The sequence below is a fragment of the Electrophorus electricus genome, chromosome 21, assembly GCF_041902795.1.
Source record: "Electrophorus electricus isolate QZ-2024a chromosome 21, ASM4190279v1, whole genome shotgun sequence".
Classification (NCBI taxonomy): domain Eukaryota; kingdom Metazoa; phylum Chordata; class Actinopteri; order Gymnotiformes; family Gymnotidae; genus Electrophorus; species Electrophorus electricus.
Genome location: NC_137517.1, coordinates 18,855,023 through 18,864,013, shown reverse-complemented (window position 1 = coordinate 18,864,013; position 8,991 = coordinate 18,855,023).

The window sequence follows — 8,991 nt, the reverse complement described above, 5'->3', positions numbered from 1 at the left end:
CCAAAACACATCTGCTTTTTAAACACCTATAATTGTTGATTGTAACCAATAATATCAATTTTACAGTCTCATTGGAAATGTGCTAGCTACCTAAACGATGACCTTCGCTTGTGTTGTTTAATGTTAACAATTATCTGTTTATTCGACTCCAGATACCACATGAATAATCTTACTTTCATTTATCAATAACAGCAGGTGAAATAAAGTATGTGAATCACCGTCTGTACGCTAATACACCATTCGATGTTCAACACATAATCCACCCCTCCCCCACTGAATCTCCATAGTCAGACATACAGTGAATTCCCCATAACTCCACACAAATATTAGTGACAGTAACACTACATACACCAGGAGAGGGCGCTGTTGCTGCTCATTCAAGAATTTATTTACATCAGTGATTCTCAAACTGTGGCACCTCAAACCTTAAAGAATTGCTGTATGGAGGTACTGAGAAAACAAAACAACAACAAATGAAACATTACAAATAATAAAAATATATGTTTTATCTTTAAAAGTGTTATGTTAAATGTTCTACCCTGGTCTTGGTGAAGAGGAGACTGAATTCAGGGTCTGGGCTGAAGGGTTGGGAGGAGAGTTGGAGTGGAGCTGGAGCAGAGCTGGTGGACTGAGGTTGGAGAAACCTCTCCCTGGGGCTGTCCCTGTACCTCTCTCTCTCTCTCTCTGTTTATTTGTTGAGCAGTGGTAGCTTGGTGGTTAATGTACTTGACTTGTAATGGGAAGGTTACTGGTTTAAGCCCCCCTATCAAATTTCCACTGTTGTGCTCAAGGTCCTTAACCCATAAGTTGCTTTGGATAAAAGCATCTGCTAAATAATTTTAATGTAAACCTGCTGGGTGGAACACATGTGAAATAGAAAATGATAGCAGAACACAAACATATACAAGCCCACAGCAAGGTGGCAGTTACAGAAGCAGCACACAGAGAGCACAAGACACTGTCAGGACAATGACCAACAAAGGAGATGTTTAACCCAGGGATTTAAATACAAGCAAGAGGCAGGTGTGTGTACATGGAAGCACATGACACCTCAAACACAGGAACAACAACACAGCCACATGGTGGGCTCTACCATCTAGAGGAGAGTGGAGCAGACCATTACAGCTGAGTGGTAAACCTCTGACAGAGCAGGTGTCTTAGCATTAACAAACTTTATAAAGGTAATTACACATTTTCTCATGACACTGGGCTACACAATAGAATTTACTATAATACCTTTGTAATAATAATTTGTAGTCAGATACATGTATTAAATTTTACACACTTTACACACATTAATGAGACATAGAGTGATAATGTCAGTGTGTGTAAGAGAAAGATATACACTTACAGTGTGTGTGTGTGTGTGTGTGTGTGTGTGTGTGTGTGTGAGGGACAGAGAGAAAGAAGTGTGTGATAGGTTTTTATGGTGTATTTGATGGTCACTGCCTGTAGTCAATGGAAAGGCAGTACAAAAACACTTAAGAAGCACTTTAGGATTAATGAGTGGGTCTGCTAACACCTTAAATAGTGATTAGGGCACATGATACATTAGTTACAAAGGGGTCTATGTAATGGCTCGAGTACCACAAGGTGAGGAGCAGGACACACAGGCTCGCTTGACATAGACAGACATTTATTATACATACACGAAGGATGAATATATTGGCACTGACAGAAAACCAGGTAGGTGAACATGTACAACAGGTTACAAACATAACACACAATACTACCGTGACCTGAATAAAGACAATTCTGCACTCTCCTGCAACAGTGTAAATACATACAGACATTATGTATGCCGGTGCAGGTGTGCAAACATGGGTGTGGTTACAAACGTGGTTACATACAACGTGACCAGTGAGACTGGGAGCAGTCTATGACAGTTCAGGAAACACTTACAAATTAACAAATGACTTTACAATAGAGTTAATGATGTGCTGATCCCAGCACAGTAATATGTCTATGAATGAATATACTCACTCAGATTTTCTGGATGCTGTGACCACTCGCAGCAGTCTCAGTAGACATTCCTCTGATGGGTCATATTTACCCAGGTCAAACACATCCAGCTCCTCTTCTGAGTTCAGCAACACAAACACCAGAGCTGACCACAAAGCAGGTGAGAGCCTGACTCCATCTAGATGATAGTAACCTCCTCTGATCATATACATTTGGACTTCATGCACTAGGGAATGATCATTCATTTCATTCAGACAGTGGAAAAGATTGATGGATTTCTCTGGAGAAATTCTTCCTGATCTTCTTCTTGATGTACTTCACTGTTTTCTCTTTGCTGTGAGAGCTGCTTCCTGTCTGTGTCAGTAGGCACAGAGTCTGTGCCTGTAAAAGAGTCTGACTGGACTCCAGTGAGAGACCCAGAAGGAAGTGGAGGAAAAGGTCCAGGTGTCCATTCTCACTCTGTAAGGCCTTGTCCACTGCATTCATAAGGAATACAGACATTGTTGATCTTTTAAAGATTTATTTTTCTGGTCCAACACATTTGTGTTGTTGGAGATGGAGAGAAATGTGTATAAAGCAGCCAGAAACTCCTGAAAGCTCAGATGCACAAAGCTAAACATTTTCCCCAGGTGCAGCCCAGACTCCTCTCTGAAGATTTGGGTACACACTCCTGAGTACACTGACACCTCTGTAACTTCAATGCCACACTCTCTCAGGTCTTCCTGATGGAAGATCAGGTTGCCCTTTTCCAGCTGTTGGAAAGCCAGTTTTCCCAGTGCCAGAACAATATTTCTAGTCTGCAGAAAATCAGTCTCAGTTTTGCCATGGTACTTTCTGTCCTTGTGTTTGATCTGAAAGATCAGGAATTTTATGAACATTTGAGTCTTGGGGATGTCTACACTCTCGGCGTCACACACCATTGTCTCTAGAACAGTGGCTGCAATCCAACAGAAGAATGTGGCACAAGATGTAGAGGCTTTTTGATGACTTCATTTGTGTGTTGATTCTATTGGCCTGGCTCTGATCACTGATTCTTTTCCTGAAGTACTCCTCTTTCTGAGGCTCACTGAACCCTTGTACCTCTGTTACCTTTTCAACACACTCAGGAGGGATCTGACTGGTTGCTGCTGGTCCAGAGGTTATCCAAAGGAGAGCAGAAGGAAGCAGATTCCCCACGATGAGGTTTGTTAGTAACACATCCACTGAGGTCGACTCTGTTACATCCGATAAGCTCACATGGTTGTGGAAGTCTAGAGGAGGTTGACACTCATCCATACCATCAAAGATGAAAATGACTTTGTAAGCATCACAGTCTATTAACTGTAATTGTTTTGTTTCTGGAAAAACGTCATGAAGCAGATCCATCAGACTGAACTTTTTCTCCTTCTTCAAATTCAGCTCCCTAAAAGGAAGTGGAAATATGAAGACGACATCCTGATTTGCTCTTCCTTCAGCCCAGTCCAGAATGAACTTTTGCACAGAGATTGTTTTCCCACATACATAGAATATATATATATTTATCTTGCATATATATATTTCACATATAGAGAATATCTATATTTCTCTATGCACCCCTGTTTTCTTTTCCTCAGTTTGGACAGAGCACTCTCCACCATTTCACTGTGAGTTATACTGTGTATGGCTATGTATGTGATGAATAAACCAAACTTGAACTTGAAACTTGAAACAATTCCAGCAACTCCTTTAGTCAGCACTCTTCTGATGGGTTTGTCTTTAAAGAGGTCGTTGCATTTGATGGGTGTCTCCTTTGTTCCTCTTCTCCTGGATGCTGTCTCAATCTGTCTCACCTCATGTTCATTATTGACCTCTCTACTCCCTCCCTCTGTGATGTAGAATTCTGTGTAGATCTCATTCAGAAGGACTGAGCTTCCATGATGTGAGATTCCTTCATTAAATTCTTGTATTTCTTCTCCAGTTTGGATTTGCGGAGTTTAGATTTTTCATACATAATTTCTAATAAGAAAACAGAAAACAACACATAGCATATTAATTTCAATTGCTATAATCAGTCAAGTGTATCTACCAGTAAAATCTGGTACAGTATACAATAGTGTTGCACCATGTCTGGCTCCGAATCCATGAACTTGTATTCGTATTACACATGCTACCCACCCTTAGATATATGTATGAATATCTTAATTTTCTCTTGGTGACATACTGAGGAGTCATAAATTAACTGATAAGGTAAATCAGTATATGCTATATGGTTATAAGCATGTTAACAAATGTGTTTTTAATAGGTAAGTAAACTATGAAAAATGTATTGTTTGTGTATTGTTCCTCAGTTAGATAATACAAACTAATCAAACTATGTAAGGTGTGTTGTCACGAGTGTTATTACATTTGTTTGAGCAGATTTAATAAGGTGTTAAACTAAACAAAGTGTGAAACTAAACTTGTTTGATACGTGTAACAGTGTAGTCCAGGCTATGCCATCTTTGGCCACCAGAGGGAGATACAGAGTGTACTCATAATAAACAGAGGCAATCAATTATACCTGTCATTCAGCCTACTTGAGAGGTGCTCACAGACACCCTGATGCTCAGTCTTTTTTCAGAGTTCTGGTAAACGATAAAGTAGGTCTGTTGGGTCTGAAGTTCTCCCTATCCTTCCTTGGTTGAGAAGGTTGTTTTAAGCAGTTTTAAGTGTGCCAGACCTTTCCCCTAACAGCCCTAGTTGTCGAAGTTTTCTGTGCTGGTAGCACACTGGCTTGGGCACCCTGAAGGTGGTGATTCCTTCCCCTCCATGGGTGTTTTGGACTTCTTCTTTTGGGAGGCTCTTCTAATCCTCCCCCAGACCCAGTAGGTGTGAGCTCCCCAGTGGGTCTTGGTGTCTCCTCTAATCCTCCCCCAGACCCAATAGGTGTGAGCTCCCCAGTGGGTCTGGTGTCTCCTCTAATCCTCCCCCAGACCCAATAGGTGTGAGCTCCCCAGTGGGTCTGCTGTCTCCTCTAATCCTCCCCCAGACGCAGTAAGATTGAGCTCTCCAGTGGGTCTGGAGTCTTAGTTCCTTGCTGGCTGCTCACTCAGTTTTCTGGGATCTGTTGGAGTCACTCCTCCATCTTAGGGGTCACAGCCCCAAGTGCCCCCATCACCACTGGGACAACCTTGGTGTTAACCCTCCACATTCTTCCCCGTGTGTGTGCGTGTGTGTGTGTGTGTGTGTGTGTGTGTTCATCTTTATGGCCATGTCCTCCCTGTGTTTCACACCTGCTCCTCATTTTGTATCGTTAATGTGCATGTATAAGTCTTGTGTTTTGAATGTGAATGTTGTCTATGTTTGAACCTGGTTAGCCTGCTAGCCACATTTACATTTACGGCATTTAGCATAGACTCTTATCCAGCGCGACTTACAAAAGTGTTTTGTTATTTACTCATAGAATATATCCAAGTACAGTATAGTAGGTTAGAATTAAACATACCAATGAACTAGAATACTGTAGAATACAGGGATGAATGCTGATACCTAGCAGTATACATAAGGTCTATCTTAAACAATGATAAGTGCTATAAACAATAAGTGCTAGAGTTTGTTAAAAAGCATAAATAGTGCCCTACAATAAGTATTAAATTAGTCAGTCAATAAGAGAGCAGTGTCAGTTGTCCTTTAAATATTCTGCAAATAGATGGGCTTCAGTCTGCATTTGAATACTGCAAGGGACTCTGCTGTCCGGACAGCAAGCGGGAGTTTATTCCACCATCTTGGAGCCAAGACAGAAAATAGTCTCGATGCTTGTCGTCCATGAGACCTGAAGCAAGGTATTTCAAGCCGAGCCGTACTTGAGGTTCCAAGTACTCGAGGTACAGATCGGGCTTTGACCATTGACCTCATGTATGAAGGGGCTGGTCCATTTTTGGCTTTGTAGGCAAGCATCAAGGTTTTAAATCTGATGCGTGCAGCTACAGGGAGCCAATGAAGGGAGTGCAGCAGTGGAGTAACGTGTGTGAACTTCGGAAGATTGAAGACCAGTCGTGCTGTTGCATTCTGGACAAGTTGTAGAGGTTTGATGGTTCTTAGAGGAAGACCAGCAAGTAGCGAGTTGCAGTAGTCTAGCTTTGAGATCACAAGAGACTGCACAAGCACCTGGGTAGCTTCCTGTGAGAGAAAGGGTCGAATCCTTTGTATGTTACAAAGGAGGAATCTGCAAGACCGGGTTAGATTAGAAACATGAGTTGAGAACGACAACTGGTTGTCCAAAGTTACGCCCAAGCTACAGGCAGCTTCGGATGGTGATACCAGAGAGTTCTCAAAGGAAACAGTGAGGTCATGGTAAGGGTTGGGAGTACCTGGAATGAACAGAAGCTCAGTTTTACTGGGGTTGAGCTTCAAGTGGTGGGCTGTCATCCATGACGCGATGTCGCTCAAGCATGCTGACATACGTCTGGAGACTTGCATGTCAGAGGGTGGAAAAGAAAGAAATAATTGAGTGTCATCACCATAGCAGTGGTAGGAGAAACCATGAGAAGATATTACATCACCAAGGGAACGACTATACTAAGAGAAGAGAAGGGGGTCTAATACTGAACCTTGTAGAACACCAGTGCAGAATCTACATGGTTTGGATGTGGATCCTCTCCATGTCATCTGATAGGACCGTCCCTCCAGATAGGACTGAAACCATCTCCAAGCAGAGCCAGTCACACCAAGCCTGGAGAGAACAGAAAGAAGAATGTTGTGGTTGACTGCGTCAAAGTCTAATGAAAGGTCTAGAAGTATCAAAACAGATGACTGTTTGGCAGCTTTAGCAGCATGAAGTTTCTCAGTTAACTGTTAATAAAAGTCCCCATTAACCTTACTAGTAATAAAAGTCTCCATTAAGCTTACTGGTAATAAAAGATCACATTACCTATACCATTAATAAAATTTCAGGTCAAATATATCATTTATAAAATGTCCCATTAAACATGTGCAGAATCACAATTACAAATAAATGCACACAGGGACACACATCTAACAAATACAAATGTTTTTGTTAATATTCACACAAATGTTCATGTTAATATTCACTCAAATGATCATACTGATGAGTATGTCCAGTGCATCCTTTGGTCAGGTTCCTACCTGCACATTCTCTCTTCTACACTCCACAAACTGTGTTGAGTTTGCATGAATCTGGTGTTAAAGTGTTTAGAATGTGATCATCTCTGGTGTCTGAGTGATGAGGGCTTGATACTAGAACACGTGTGTCTGTCCAGAGAATAGTGAGAACAGCTGAGAAGATCATTGGGGTCTCTCTGTCCTCCATCACAGACATCAACACAACACGTTGCATCCGAAAAGCCACCAGCAATGTGGAAGACCCCATGCACCCCTCACACAAACTGTTCACCCTTTTTCCATCTGGAAAAAGGTAATGCAGCATCCGGTCCCTCACCTCTAGACTGTGCAACAGCTTCTTCCCAGAATCCATCAGACTCCTGAACTCTGGCTAATTCCAATTACAAACAAATGGACACTTCTATACAAACACACACACACACACACACACACACACACACACACATGCTTATACACAGTAATGCACACGCGCTCACACACACACACACACACACACACACACACATGCTTATACACAGTAATGCACACACACACACACACACACACACACACACACACACACACATGCTTATACACAGTAATGCACACGCGCTCACACACACACACACACACACACACACCGGTTTTGTATTGGAGAAGTTGCTGAAGTCAAACTTCACACAAATATATGATCTCCTTTTGCACACTTGCACATTCTTCCTACTTGCTACTAGAGTACTGTACTAAATCAGCACTGTACTCTGAACTGTTCTGGCTGCTACCAGTGACTGCTATGTTCAGTATAGCATATCGCTGACTCCTATGCACAATCCACTTTACATATTCCCAGTACTGTGTACTGGTAAAAATAAAGGCACTGTCTGTTCATTGTGTATTGGTCCTGTCCTGCATTTATTGTATGACATTATTGCACTGTACTGTATTGTTTGCACTCATGCAGTGTGTTGTCTGTTTCACTTGTTTTGTGTTGCACCATGGTCCTGGAGGAACTTTGTTTCATTTTTGCTGTGCACTTGTATATAGCTGAAATGATAATAAAGCCTTTTGAACCTTTGAAGTGGTCAATTAATTTAAAATTTTAATTCAAAAGAATTGTGTTTTGATGTGGTGGTTGTTCTGGTTGAAACAGCACAAGTTTCCACATGGGAAATTATACGATGCTGTGTGTCTTAAATAAATACAGGCCTTGACCAACCTGTCCCGCTCTGTAAAATAAAACACAGTTCCTGCTTCTGAAAGGTAAATTAACAGTCAACAATGTCCACGTGTCTTTTTGTTAATGTTTTAACGTTAATGAGTCGCCCTCACACTGGAGAAGTAGATACGCATGCGCAGAAAGCCGTCCTTTTGCAGTTCGGATATCGTCTGGATAAATAGAAAGTAAACAGATCAGACGGAGGAGCAGACGAAGATATTACATTTGGGACCTGGGAAGGAAATAATTTCAAAAGTATTTTCTTTGATCGTCCAAGTTTTCCTTAGTTAACAGTTCCCCTGGTTGAGGAAGCTCATCGTAACTCTAGATATATTTAATGTGGCGTTTCACAATCCTTCCTGAATCCAGAGGATGGGTTAATATATGAAATATTTTAAAGTATTTTTAAACATTATTCAGTAAATGTAATAACATTTGTTAATTCCAATAATACTGAGGCTTATGTCTGATAGTTATTAGAATATCCAGTGATTCTGGTCGGTACAATATCTTGAGTTGTCCTACTTCAGAAAAGCGTTGACAGGAACGCTGACGTCTCTATAACCGTTACCAACCTGTGCACGAGGACAGTCCGCGTGAGACTCTACACGTTTGCTCGTTCTAAATCAGAACACTTTTTAAAGTTCCGCGGGAAATTAAAGCCGCTGCTGTGAACCACGTGACAAGACACCAATGGCAATTTGAGTTTATGTTCGATCGGTATCAAGAAATAAAACCATTGTCATGTCTGTGAT